Here is a 15,495-nt window from a genome sequence, read left to right as displayed (position 1 = left end):
CACGGATCTAAAAGGAAAACGGTGCGTGCGTACACGGAGCATCAACGTCGAGCGACGCGAGCTATAGGAAATGCGGGGTCCGATTGCATGAACCCTTTTCCTGACATACTCGATAACAAGATCTTGTGCTAGTTCAGAAGCGAACCACGCGTAGCGTGCGCATACTGAACGGACTCGATGAGACTGGGCGGGGGTTGATTGCTAACCCTTTCCGCATGCCTTCCATGAGGACTTAACGGAGTGCCATGTAGGTCTTATTACACCGTGACTCCCTGCCACAAAGCACAAATGTAAACACACCAACACAAACAAAGCCACTTTCGAGGGCTTGGCCAGATGAATGTCTAGGTCCTACTTCTCATGGAAAATATGATGCTGCATGCCTACCCTACTTCTCATGGCAAGATATGGTGCGCGAATAGGTAAAAGAGAAAAGGGGACAATACCGAACGGATAGCAAATCCGCAATGAGCTAGCAAGCGTAAGCAAAGAAGTCCGGAATACCCCGCGTAAGCTAGCATCAAGCGAAGTCAGAAAGCATCGTCGTGAAAATAAACTACGAGCGACATGTGGTGTGTATCAGACACAACCACCTAAGTAACCTGCAAGAGAACACAAGCCAGACAATACAGGAATATACATCTTAATGAATGAGAGATCAGATGAATCGCATCGGGCATAAGTTCGTGTCCCACAAATAAAGTGGAACACGACTCAAATCAAGTCGCACCGGAAGCGAATTCGTGTCCCACAAATAAAGTGGAACACGAGACAAGTCGAATCGTAATCGAAGGCTCTCTCGAAGTACCTCGCACATCTCAGCAAACAAATCAGTATTACGAGAAAGCACGCTATAGAAAATACTAGCAATTAAAATCTAATTAAATCCTAAACAAAAATCTAACAAGATTAAATTGTTTTTTATGACATTTTTATCTAAAAATAATAGAACAAAACTATGTACAAAACAAATAAATTCTAACAAGCAAAAGGTATTACATGTTTTTTTTATTATCTCTTTTTATCAGTGCGAGAAATCTAATCAAACATAATATCTTGCATGGTATTTTATCTAAACATTAGAGCAAAACTATGTAACAAGACACATAAATTCTAACAAGAAGAAATATTGCATGTTTTTATTCATTTTATTCAACCAAAAGCTACAGAAACAAACTATTTTATTAATTTCTAAAATCTAACAAAACAATATCAAGATTAAATCCTAATTCTAACAAAGTTTATTATGATTTTATGTCGTTTTTATTGATTGAATTTATATGCTAAAAATAAAATAAAACAAGCTAGTAACAAAACTAATTCTAATATGAACTCAGGGGTTTTAAGTGTGAAAATAGGGTGCAGGGAGGAAATCAGGCGCTGAGGCCCAAGGGTATTAAGGCCCAAGCAGATTTTTGTAAGTCAGATTTTCTCTTCAGCCAAAAATGACTATGTCGTTGGACTCTAAAGGGAGGTGCTATACACAGTTTCATGTGAGGCCCATGGGATTCAACCAATTGATCCAACTACTTACATTATTCAGATTCTATCATTTTGATTTGTTCAGATTCAATTAGTACTATAAATCTCAATTGATCACAACTAATTAATGTGTTAACTCAATTAACATTCAGCAATCATGCAATTATTCCATTTGACTTCAATTAACAAAAGACTAATTAAGAACATGAAAGGGATTAGGGTTACTTTCACATGTGACTATTCAGCTTCTCGAAGAAAGACTTATTTCTCCCTCCCCTCACGGCGGCGCATCTCTCAGACGCCTCTCCCCTCTTCTCTCATCTCGTTCTCTCTCTATCCATGTTCAATCTTCTTCTTCTTGATTTCTTCTAATCCGATCTTGTTTCGAATTTGGAATGGTGATGAGATAGTTATAATTATTGTACCGATTCGTATGCAGAGATTGATGAGAGTTGCTGCGATGTGATGATGAAGCTTGTAGTGAAGATGAAGATGACGCGATAAGGATCGTTGTGATGAATAATCGGATGTCGATTGAAGGCGTGATGGATTTGCGTGATCGACAATAACATTGTGAATCCTTCTTCGCTCAGATTGCAGGTATGAACTCTCGATTTAGAACTCTCTTCCCCTCACTCTCTTATGTTTCTTTAGCATTTTCTGTGGATCTTTGAAAACATTCTCTCGATGTTGTTGTTGTTGATTGCAGATTCGAATATGATGATTGATGAAGCTGTTACGAGCTTGAAGATGAAGGCAGTTACGATATGATTTAGTAAGGGATGATTGTTGACTCACTGCAGGCTCAGGAGAAGTAGCGGATTGAAGTTGATGATGAAGTGAAGAAGATTGTTCTGGTTTTTGTTAGATTTTTGAGAAGTGAGATCGATTAACTTCAAAGTGTTTTCTAGTGATTCGTGAAGAGCAACATCGGCGAGAGCCCGAAGAGAAGATTCAATCTGAAGTCGTGAATATGGAGGGATCAATAAAGCTATCCAATTCTGTTAGAGGCTCGGTTTTGAGTGAAATTAGGGAGGATTCAAGATTTGCAAAGATGCGAGATTTGTTTGAAGGTGATGTTTGTGGTTGCAGAAGATTGATTATGGTTGAATCTGTTTCAGGTTTGTTGAGAAAGATGAATGAGGTTCTTGATGTTGTGAAACTGTTGCGGAATTGAAAATGAAGAGATGGTTGTTCTTGTTGCAGGTTTCTGATTGAAGATGAAGATGAATGTGATGAGATGCGAGAGAGAGATGGGGAAGGTTCCAGAGAGAGTTTTTAATCGTGAAGAGATTCTAGAGCCCGAAGAAGTTTGTTACATTTCTGTTATGAGGTTTTTTTCACTCTTTCCTCTTACGTTTTTCTTTTGCTAATTTTTTATTGTGAAGCCTCTGAATCTCCCCTTTTTTGATTGCACATGTGAATGCCTTTTATTGTGATACAGAGTTATGCAGGGTTGTTGATTCTTTGAACCGGGTTTGATGCAAGTTTCGGTTTAATTTGTTGCTGCAGGTTTTTTTGGATTGATTTTATGGAGATAACATTGAAGGTTGGTTCGAGGCGGCATGTGGTGCAGAGTTTTTTTTTGGCTTCGTGTAACTTGGCCTTTCTTTTTTTCTTTTTTTGTAATGGACTTTCAAGAGTGGGCTTTGACAATTGATTTTATTAATGAACATGGTTCTTTTTTAATGAATGGCGACTCTTTTGTGTATTGATTTTGTATGAACAATGAATTAGGCTAGAAATTAAATGGGCTTTGTATGGACTCTTGGTTTTTATTGTAACTCTTTGGGCTTTGTTGAATTGGAATGTAATAACATGATTTTTTTTTTGTAATGAAACTTTTATGACAAACGCTTGATCTTTGCAAATTCGGTAGTATCGTCCAATCATTACAAGCAGCTTTCTTCTTCAAAATGAAACCTTGGGTACTTGAATTAATGAATCTTCCAACTTACACGTTGAGAACTTTGAACTATACCCCTTGATTAATTTGAACACATTAAATGTTGAAAGGATTTTGAATAGAATTTTAGACTTTATATGAAACCTTGACCTTAACTAGCCCCCTTGAAGTAAGCTAAATGATTCCATACGATTTCCTTGAATTGCAACTTGAAGAAGAAGTCCATGAATCAACCATATTTCATGTTTTAACGAGCACAGAAGAACCGATTAAAACAAAATTGAACGAAGATGAGAGACCCTTTATTATTTTTCCTTGATTTTTAAGCGACGAACTAAACGTCCTTGATAACTTATGGCACAAAGAAGAGGGCAAATTTTGGGGTGCAACAGCTGCCCCTATTCAAACTTCTTGAACCTGACGTGCGAGAAACGAAAGTTTCCAACCGTTGAGGTGGAAGGAGATTAAATACCAGAATGAACTCGAAAATTTGCGCTCTTGATCAATAGAAGACCCCATCTTGTAAAAAGAAGGAATGTACCACCCCGCTAGCAGGTAGAAAAAACTTCAATTGATATGGATAATTAATAGCTCCAACTTGCGATAAGAAGGAACAGGTAACCCCACAGGCAAGGGAAAAAGCTTCAATTGATCTGGGCATCAAGAGAAGGCACATCTTCGAATGATCTGGGTATCAGACGTATCAAATATCTTCCGAACAGGAATCGGGGATAGATGTCTAAGTCGATCTGGGAATCGAAATGAGATATTCCGGATGATTTGGGCATCAACGGGTAGTAAGTATCTCTGGTCTAGGTACCAAGGCGACATCTCCATATGATGCAATTAAATCATCAGGCAGATATTCCTACTGATCTGGGCATCAGCGGCTTGCTCCTTCGTAAGATCGACGACATCCGGAGGCGGTTCCCTCAACTGAAAGTCTGATTTATCAGGACAGGAACAATATCTCTTCCGAACTGTGTACGCCGGGAAAGGATGTCTTTAAACTGATCTGGGCTCGATGCTAGAAAATAAGTAGAACAATCCTCTTCTGAATGACAAAGTCAATCAGGCAGATATCTCCATCTGATCTGGACATCAGTGGCTTGCTCCTTCGTAAGATCGACGAGATCCAGAGGCGGTTCCTTCAACTGAAAGTCTGATTTATCAAGAATAGGAACAAATATCTCTTCCGAACTGTGTGCGTCGGGAAAAGAAAACATCTTCAACTGATAGTAAGCATCAGGACTGGGCAGACGAGTTCTTCTTCTGAACGAAAATAAATCGTCAGGACGTAGATATTTCCAACTGATCTGAAGCATCAGCAGGCTTGCTCCTTTGGAAGATCGACAGAGATCCGGAGGCGGTTCTTTCAACTGAACTGGAATCAGGATAAGAAAAAATATCTTCCACCGATCTGGGGGCATCGGGATTAAGAATGCATTCAACTGATCTGACGATGTCAAGATAGGGAAACAAACTTCTTCTGATTTGAACATCAAGATAAGCGCTTGTAATGATTAGGCGAGTTGCTCTCTGGGAGGCATTAGAATATCCTGATAACTTTCCTGTAGAAAGAAACAGATATGATATGATTTATGCATGATGCATGTATGAATGTACATGGAATAACGCTCCCGAAAGGGAAGGCGCTATATGCTTAGAGAATGCAACGCGAATGATGCATGATTCAAACGTTGCTTAGGGAGACAGTGGAGGAGCACTGAATTGCTGAAGCAGTCCTGGAGAGAGTATAAAACTCTGCGGGGAGGACAAGATGAGTGACCAGAAGTCACAAACTGCGAGCTGGCAAATATGGATCAGAAATCTGCTGGAGACGATCAAATCTGGATGCGAGCTCTGTTTAGGGAATAAATCCCGCTTGGGGGATATGAACATCACAACTGACTGCTTGGGGAATACCCTGGCAACTTCACTGAAGAAGAAAATTCTCGACACTCTGGGGATGCGGAGATAAGGGCAAGTCATGGAGACAACTCTGATGGGAAGCGACCAACTTGCTTGTGCAGGATGCATTCTGCTGGGGAGATCCTTGATGAAAACAGATTCTGCTGAGGATGCATGTGAATCTCTGCTGAGGAAAGACCCAGTGGGGAAGATGAATACTTCTGCATTGTGATCCACTGAGAAGATAAGAAATCCGCTGGGGATAAGGAACTCGACATAAGAACCTCTTGTTAAGACAACTCCACTGGGGAATAAGATGACTCTCCTGGGGAAAACAGGTCAAACTCTTGGGGAGAGAAACATTCTAATGGGGAAATGAGGAATTCGAGCAAGGAACCTCATTAAGAGCTTTTGGGGAATCAGATACCATTTAATCATGATTCAACTGGAGAGAAGACATTCCATTGGGGAATAAGGCTTCTGAAGCACGGAGATCTCGTTGAAATGTGCTTTGCTGAGGAGATGAGAATCTTGGAACAAAGAAAACCTCATCTGGGTGCACTCAGCTGGGGAATGAGGATCAATCACTTGACTAGATCCACCGAGGCTCTGACATGGTACGCTCAAAAGGATGTACCCACAAAATAAATAGATGAAAATGCCCCAGGATATAGCATGACATCTTCACGGGATCTCCTCACATGGCAGAGGATAACAATGCTCACCCACGATGGGAAAATGCAAGAGCAACAAACTGTCAGACATTTGGGCTTGATACTTTCCAAACAGGCAATGGATTCAATGAGCTGATAGGCAAGCAATGATTAGAACACCAAACAAGTATCGTCCAGAGCATCAAACATGCATTGATTTTCCGAGAGAGTGCCACCAAGAAGTGGGCTAAAGGGGTCAAGCAAGTGTTGACTTCAAAGGGACCAAATAGGCATTGGATTTCATAGTGTTCTGCATATTCGTATGATTGTGAGGATGCTGACAAGAATTGGACTTTCAGCTTCTGACTGCTGAGGATGACGATCCTGACGATTCTCAAGTTCATAAGTAGTTTAGCTCACACCTGAAATTTTAAACTGCACACCTCCTGATGAGGATAGGATGCCAATGCATAGTGTCTTGCCCCAGCCTGTAAGGACTTTGAAGAAGTTCGTCTCGTAAGGTCTTCTTGAGATTTGTGCTATCATAGCCAACTTGCCCCAGTATCATGAACTTGGGAAACATGCCCCTGATTGATAAGCGTTGTAGGTAGCTTCAAATGCACTTGGGTGAATGCCCCTGATTGTTTAGTACTTTGAGAGATTATTCGAATCTTGACCTGATTGCCTCAAATTGATTGAAAACTTACTCGATAGAGTAATCAAATGCTTTTGTGCCCATGAAGGTAATCGGACTTTGAAACATTGCTGCCTCTGCTCAACGGAGTTCTGAAGACAACTCGTCCTTTGGGAGGATACAACTTTTCATACGAAGTTCATGATAGAAACTTTCTAGATGTCGAGAGCTTGTTCATATGCAAAGAATGTTTATTATGAGAAATATAATTCTAATTCAAAGAGTATGTTTATCTTGAAGTTTAAAGAAACTTTTTGAAAGGATGTCGTAACACCGATTTTTTTGTGTGAAAGAAAGATGGTGTGATACCAACTCAAGCGCTTAGATGATCTCCTAGGAGTTAGTGTACCATATTCTCATGTACAGTCTGCTTTCGAATTAATCCATGCTTCAGTTAGGACTTTTCAGGGTTGTAACGTGACCAGGTTCACGGTTTTTAGAAAAAAGGATTTTTAGGCTCAAATTATTTAGTGCCCACCCCCTTCGTGATGTTCTCCAGTCCTAAGTTCAGTTAACTTGACACGAGCATTCATCTTTCAAGAGGAGTTTGAGATAATTGAGGAATCAATGAGGAGTTCGGACATGGAAGTCACTTTACCTTTCGTTTTTGGTGTCTGATCCCACGACTTTCTTCTTTGTTGAGGATTCTTATTTTGTGATCCTTATTTGCATTGCTTTGCATTTCTTTTTTTTACCTAACTTTTTCCTGGACAAATTCTTTTGAATTTTTATTTGGATGTCTAGTGGGATGCCCTAACTTTTTCCTAAGTCACTTATTTTCAAGTTGTTGACTTAGCGGACTTTTTTTTTAATTCACTTCTTTGATTCATTCTTTTCTTTTGAATAAGTCGTGTGATCTCGCATTGTCTCTGATTTGTTGCAAGTGCATAGTGACTGCCTGAGTCCTTGATTGATGAAGAATTACCATTGTGATATTATCATCTTTTGACCTCCTGATGTGAGGGATAAACCACAGGGGTTTTGATGTTAGTCTCGACCTCCTAGTGTGAGGGATAAATTTTTGCTGTATCGACCTCCGGAGGTGAGGGATAACCGTTGTATTTTTGAATTTCCCCAACTTCTGAAGGATAGCCATTGTTATGTCCTTGGATGCGTACTCCTGATGAGTTCCGAACGCTCGACCAGGTTAACTGAACACTACCCTCCCCTGGGTTAAATGTGAGGGTTTTTTCGTATAGAAAAGAAACTCCTACTTCGAAGGCTCAGAAGGGTTATCGAGGGTCTATCTCCCTTATATCTCCGGTGTTTGGGAATTTGAAACAATGCATGTACATCATCAACAGGGTTCTACTCAAAAGCATACCATTTGATGTTATTGGTATTATGTTCATCATCCTCCCTTCGGAGTTATCATGCTTTGTTAACAAGAGTCGAGTATCACAAAAAGCATATCACAACATATAAGAGCAAAAACGAATGGATTTTTTCAAGACAAACATATCCAATGCATTATGATTATAGTTCAAAAACAAACAAGTTTTACATAAAAACAGTATTACACAAAACAAGAAAGCTTAAACATGAACATGCATGATGATTCAGCAGTTGCCAATGTTGAGGAGGTTCTCTCCGTATGGACCTATTACTTCAGAAGATCCACTGAGTCAAAAGAGAACTTCAATTATGGCCTTCAAGTGCGAATGTGATAGCCTTTGTGTCACTCAGGTATTGAGCCTTGTCTTTGAATGGCTTACAATCTCCAATCAGATAACCAAATGCCCCATAGTGGAAAACACCAAGCGTTATGTCATAACACTTTAGATTACTTCCTGGAAGAAGATTTCGGTGAGGCCATACAGAAATTTGTAAGTGCTTTAGGGATTCGAGTAATGCAAATGGTGCAATGCTCAAGATAGACAATGTCTTGCTTATCCCTCGGTCGGGAGCCCCAAATATAGCGGCTGGAGTTTGTGAATGCTTTAGGGATTTGAGTTTCCAGTAATGCGAACTCAAGAACACGGAGTCTTGCTTATCCCTCGGTCGGGAGCCCTAAATATAGTTGTTGAAATAGTAATCACCATTATGAACGGAGGAAACTTTGTATTACTATTGGCGAACAACAATAACCTCTGCCGCTTGGTCATCAAAGTCATTACTTGGAACATACAATAGTTATTATGAAGGAAGCCTCTGGCAGTACAGGTTGCAAGTAATTCTCATGAGTTACTCCTCAAGGAAGAATAAACAGTCTACTGGCGGCAGATGAAATGGGATTGACTATTAGAAACCATTATGAATAAACTCAAACATCTCTGTATCGAGCAAGTCCTGGACTCTTTGTACCTCAACACCTTGTAAGGCTTGACATTATGATCAGGTACCCCAAGAATGGAAAACATCGAGTATTGTCATCGAAATCAAGAGAGCTATCTGTGGTGAGAAAACCCAAAGCACAAATCTCTACCAACTGAAATTCCAACAAGAAATGAAGCAACTAAACACCAGACATTGAGATTACATCAGCTTGTTACTCATATTCTCTCTGTCTCCGTTGACAAGTGACGACTACCAGAAAGGATGCTCCAAAAGGAGGAGGTGACTCAGGATGTGAAGCAGAACCTTGAGAATAAGATGTGTCTATGTGAGCCACTTTTGATTACTGCTTGGCAGAAGATTCTGGCGAAGTCACACAAAATTTGTAAGTGCTTTAGGGATTCGAGCAATGCAAATGGTGCAATGCTCAAGATAGACAATGTCTTGCTTATCCCTCGTTCGGGAGCCCCAAGCAACTTCAAAGACTTGTAGATACTAACATCATGACTAGGTTCCTCAAGATAGAATTCACACCTAGTTTCATCGTCATCAAGCAAAGAATCTGTAGACATCCACACAGTACGGAGCTTAACCAGTTGCAAATAAAGCAAGCATGGAAGCAAATGAGCATAAGACATGAGAATCAGATAGGTTTGTCTTTCGGTCCTCTTTTGTCGAGAACATACCCCTTGAATTCATGAGAGAAAAGGAGATTAGCCGCTGACGAGGAGCTTTAGAAACCGCACAATTGTGGAAGAGATCCATGAAGTGCTCCCTGAGTCTTTCTTACCAAGAGTCCTTGAGCACGGGTCATAACTTGCATGTCTTCATAAACGACCCCAAATGAGCCTTCTTCTCTGTCACCCCACAAAGTTGTTTCATGACTGATCTTTGAGCACACAATAAGAACAAATCAAGTCTCTGAGTCTGGTGAGAGTACCAAGTCTGAATAAGAAATCCTCAATCCTGAATACCTTTTATGCATGAGATGTATGGGATGCATGATATGAATGCAATGCCATGTTCATTCGATTTCCAAGGAATTCTCGTGTTTTGATTTTTTGACAAGCAAGAGATAGAAAAGCTCGATACGAGACTTAAAGATATGGTTCCTTGGAAATGGAAGGAACATGTATGCTAGTTATTTTTTGTACATCATTTTTTCAAAAGTAAATATGCAATGATGCAAAATGGTGGGAACCATAATACTGAATATAGTTGCACTGCCGCAAAATCACACTGCCCAGGTTCAAAGGTTCGGCGTAGTTTCAAAATAACAAGAACCAATTAACCGCCGATAGAACCATTCCTGTTGTACCACGTATGAATAGAACCAAAAGTAACAGGATCAAAGCTCCGCCGTCGTTTCAGAATACCAAAATATCAAGCACAATGAGAACAGACCAAATAAAGGTCCGACCTCAAATTTGAAGAAGCAAATGGTATGTAGGAGCCAAGGTTTCCTTTCCCATCCCAAACCTCACGGGTATGTATTCTAGACACAAACAGGATGTCCCTAATGGTCGCCCAGAATCCTCTAGTCAGACACCTTGCAATCTCCACTAAGGGTGCAGGGCAAAGGCATCGTCGAGAGAACTGAATCTGGGTTGTGGTGTCTCATGTATCCTCATACGTGTCAAGGGCCACGCGATTCGACATGAGTATCCACGCTAGCCTAGGTGTATACTGGCCTGGGGATTGGGCCTTTATCTCACAGTATCAACCCACCCGCCAAAAAAATAAGCCACCACTGCGGCACAGTAATATATCCAGAATGCAAATGCATGCAAACATAGAAAGCCAGTCAGTAACACAAATGCAAATGCAATGCAAGAATATATACAATGATAAATGGCAAAGGAAACAACACACACATCTACAAAAAAGAAAGCAGACAAAAGATAGGATCGACTCACTAAGTCTGGACCCGTAATAGGTCGAGACGTCCCCAGTGAAGTCGCCAGCTGAAGCAACTGGAAAACTCATAGAAACAAAAACAATGAAGTCACCATCAAACATCTATTTATCCTACTATAAGGAATGGAAAATATCGAAGAAAACCAAAACAAGCACAGGTCTCAGAGAACGGGTAAGGGTATCTGTTACGTGAGGGGAAGGTATTAGCACCCCTCACGTCTGTGGTACTCTACGGGATCCATTCTTGCTAATTTTCTTAATCTAAGGGTGTGTGTTTGTGTATCATGCTATGTGCTAAGGGAAACATGCAATGGAAGATATACAGATAATAGGAAACATTCAAATAGTAGGCAAATACGACAAAAGAAAAGGTTGAACAAAACAACAAAAAAGAAAAGTTCGCTCGCTAGGGTGTTCGTACCCTGTGCCTACGTACCTCCAACGTGCAATGGAGAAATTAGAGCGCCGTAGTTCGGCTCAAAAGTTTATGTTTCTATCTCGATTCGCGTCTCCTAGAGAAACGGAACCGAGCACCCTAAGGGAGCATGCAAACAAGGAGCATCACAAAGATCCTAACAAACATGGCATGTGAACAAGCATCACAGATAAGAACAGGCGAACGGGCATCGCAAAGATATCATATGAACAGGCATCTCAGATAGAAAGACAAACATGTAACAGGCATACACGAATGTGGGTGTGTGAACATGCATCACAAGTGATATCATACTAACAGGCATAGCAGATAAATGACATACACGTAACAGGCATACATGCATGACAAACATATAACAGGAATACACGTCAAATCTGAACAAGTATCACGAATAAAAATGCGAACAAGCATCGCAAACAGCATGTAACAGGCATACATGTGCAGGTGTGTGAACAAGCATCACAAAGATATGATACGAACAGGCATCGCAGATAAGAAGATAGTGAACAAGCATCACAAAGATATCATACTAACAGGCATAGCAGATAAGAAGATAGTGAACAAGCATCACAAAGATATGGCCTATGATCGAGCTCCGGTCGATAATCAAGCAAACTACCGAAGTAGTGATCAAACAAATGCATAACAATGGCACACAAACGAGCTCCGCTCGTAAAGCAAACAAACTACTGGAACTGACCAAGTAGTAGAAAAGCGGTCCCGCCATAGCCTAAGGGAGCGAATCACCCGAGTCAACCAAGAATTAGACCTCGCGAAAATGATCGGGCCATAGACAAGAGGAGCGGGTCCCTCTCAGCAATCAAGCCGTCACGGATCTGAAAGGAAAACAGTGCGTGCGTACACGGAGCATCAACGTCGAGCGACGCGAGCTATAGGAAATGCGGGGGTCCGATTGCATGAACCCTTTTCCTGACATACTCGATAACAAGATCTTGTGCTAGTTCAGAAGCGAACCACGCGTAGCGTGCGCATACTGAACGGACTCGATGAGACTGGGCGGGGGTTGATTGCTAACCCTTTCCGCATGCCTTCCATGAGGACTTAATAGATTGCCATGTAGGTCTTATTACACCGTGACTCCCTGCCGCAAAGCACAAATGTAAACACACCAACACAAACAAAGCCTCTTTCGAGGGCTTGGCCAGATGAATGTCTAGGTCCTACTTCTCATGGCAAATATGATGCTGCAATTCTACCCTAATTTTCATGGCAAGATATGGTGCGCGAATAGGTAAAAGAGAAAAGGGGACAATACTGAACGGATAGCAAATCCGCAATAAGCTAGCAAGCGTAAGCAAAGAAGTCCGGAATACTTCGCGTAAGCTAGCATCGTCGTGAAAATAAATCACGAGCGACATGTGGTGCGTATCAGACACAACCACATAAGCAACCTGCAAGAGAACACAAGCCAGACAATACAGGAATATACATCTCAATGAATGAGAGATCAGATGAATCGCATCAGGCATAAGTTCGTGTCCCACAAATAAAGTGGAACACGACTCAAATCAAGTCGCACCGGAAGCGAATTCGTGTCCCACAAATAAAGTGGAACACGAAACAAGTCAAATCGTAATCGAAGGCTCTCTCGAAGTACCTCGCACATCTCAGCAAACAAATCAGTATTACGAGGAAGCACGCTATAGAAAATACTAGCAATTAAATTCTAATTAAATCCTAAACAAAAATCTAACAAGATTAAATTGTTTTTTATGACATTTTTATCTAAAAATAATAGAACAAAACTATATACAAAACAAATAAATTCTAACAAGCAAAAGGTATTACATGTTTTTTTTTATTATCTCTTTTTATCAATGCGAGAAATCTAATCAAACATAATATCTTGCATGATATTTTATCTAAACATTAGAGCAAAACTATGTAACAAGACACATAAATTCTAACAAGAAGAAATATTGCATGTTTTTATTCATTTTATTCAACCAAAAGCTACCGAAACAAACTATTCGATTAATTTCTAAAATCTAACAAAACAATATCAAGATTAAATCCTAAATCTAACAAAGTTTATTATGATTTTATGTCGTTTTTATTGATTGATTTTATATGCTAAAAATTAAATAAAATAAGCTAGTAACAAAACTAATTCTAATATGAACTCAGGGGTTTTAAGTGTGAAAATAGGGTGCAGGGAGGAAATCAGGCGCTGAGGCCCAAGGGTATTAAGGCCCAAGCAGATTTTTGTAAGTCAGATTTTCTCTTCAGCCAAAAATGACTGTGTCGCTGGACTCTAAGGGGAGGTGCTATACACAGTTTCATGTGACCCATGCGATTCAACCAATTGATCCAACTACTTGCATTATTCAGATTCTATCATTTTGATTTGTTCAGATTCAATTAATACTATAAATCTCAATTGATCACAACTAATTAATGTGTTAACTCAATTAACATTCAGCAATCATGCAATTATTCCATTTGATTTCAATTAAAAAAAGACTAATTAAGAACAGGAAAGGGATTAGGGTTACTTTCACATGTGACTATTCAGCTTCTCGAAGACAGACTTATTTCTCCCTCCCCTCACGGCGGCGCATCTCTCAAACGCCTCTCCCCTCTTCTCTCATCTCGTTCTCTCTCTATCCATGTTCAATCTTCTTCTTCTTGATTTCTTCTAATCCGATCTTGTTCCGAATTTGGAATGGTGATGAGATAGTTATAATTATTGTACCGATTCGTATGCAGAGATTGATGAGAGTTGCTGCGATGTGATGATGAAGCCTGTAGTGAAGATGAAGATGATGTGATAAGGATCGTTGTGATGAATAATCCGATGTCGATTGAAGGCGTGATGGATTTGCGTGATCGATGATAACACTGTGAATCCTTCTTCGTTCAGATTGCAGGTATGAACTCTCGATTCAGAACTCTCTTCCCCTCACTCTCTTATGTTTCTTTAGCATTTTCTGTGGATCTTTGAAAACATTCTCTCGATGTTGTTGTTGTTGATTGCAGATTCGAATATGATGATTGATGAAGCTGTTACGAGCTTGAAGATGAAGGCAGTTACGATATGATTTAGTAAGGGATGATTGTTGACTCAGTGCAGGCTCAGGAGAAGTAGCGGATTGAAGTTGATGATGAAGTGAAGAAGATTGTTCTGGTTTTTGTTAGATTTTTGAGAAGTGAGATCGACTAACTTCTAAGTGTTTTTTGGTGATTCGTGAAGAGCAACGTCAGCGAGAGCCCGAAGAGAAAATTCAATCTGAAGTCGTGAATATGGAGGGATCAATGAAGCTATCCAATTCTGTTAGAGGCTCGGTTTTGAGTGCAATTAGGGAGGATTCAAGATTTGCAAAGATGCGAGATTTGTTTGAAGGTGATGTTTGTGGTTGCAGAAGATTGATTATGGTTGAATCTGTTTCAGGTTTGTTGAGAAAGATGAATGAGGTTCTTGATGTTGTGAAGAGATGGATTGTTCTTGTTGCAGGTTTTTGATTGAAGATGAAGATGAATGTGATGAGATGCGAGAGAGAGAGAGAGATGGGGAAGGTTCCAGAGAGAGTTTTTGATCGTGAAGAGATTCTAGAGCCCGAAGAAGTTTGTTACATTTCTGTTATGAGGTTTTTTTTCACTCTTTCCTCTTACGTTTTTCTTTTGCTAATTTTTTATTGTGAAGCCTCTGAATCTCCCCTTTTTTGATTGCACAGGTGAACGCCTTTTATTGTGATACAGAGTTATGCAGGGTTGTTAATTCTCTTAACCGGGTTTGATGCAAGTTTCGGTTTAATTTGTTGCTGCAGGTTTTTTTTGGATTGATTTTATGGAGATAACATTGAAGGTTGGTTTGAGGCAGCATGTGGTGCAGAGTTTTTTTTTGGCTTCGTGTAACTTGGCCTTTCTTTTTTTCTTTTTTTGTAATGGACTTTCATGAGTGGGCTTTGACAATTGATTTTTGTAATGAACATGGTTCTTTTTTAATGAATGGAGACTCTTTTGTGTATTGATTTTGTATAAACAATGAATTTGGCTAGAAATTAAATGGGCTTTGTATGGACTCTTGGTTTTTATTGTAACTCTTTGGGCTTTGTTGAATTGGAATGTAATAACATGATTTTTTTTTGTAATGAAACTTTTATGACAAATGCTTGATCTTTGCAAATTCGGTAGTATCGTCCAATTATTACAAGCAGCTTTCTTCTTCAAAATGAAACTTTGGTTATTTGAATGAATGAAT

General features: G+C 39.9%; 2 long non-coding RNA genes across 2 annotated transcripts; both read left to right on the top strand.

Moving 5' to 3' along the window:
- The first annotated feature begins 1,606 nt into the window (after window positions 1-1,606).
- LOC131606735 (uncharacterized) lies at window positions 1,607-3,101 on the top strand. Its single transcript, XR_009285008.1, has 3 exons — window positions 1,607-2,082; window positions 2,192-2,603; window positions 2,689-3,101. It is a non-coding gene; the product is annotated as an uncharacterized LOC131606735 (long non-coding RNA).
- A 10,586-nt stretch (window positions 3,102-13,687) lies between these two features.
- On the top strand, window positions 13,688-15,261 carry LOC131606734 (uncharacterized). Its single transcript, XR_009285007.1, has 2 exons — window positions 13,688-14,881; window positions 14,969-15,261. It is a non-coding gene; the product is annotated as an uncharacterized LOC131606734 (long non-coding RNA).
- The last annotated feature ends 234 nt before the right edge of the window (window positions 15,262-15,495 follow it).

This window comes from Vicia villosa, linkage group LG5 (genome assembly GCF_029867415.1).
Source record: "Vicia villosa cultivar HV-30 ecotype Madison, WI linkage group LG5, Vvil1.0, whole genome shotgun sequence".
Lineage (NCBI taxonomy): Eukaryota > Viridiplantae > Streptophyta > Magnoliopsida > Fabales > Fabaceae > Vicia > Vicia villosa.
Note: the sequence above shows the minus strand (reverse complement) of the source record. Positions and strands in the feature narration are given on the sequence as shown.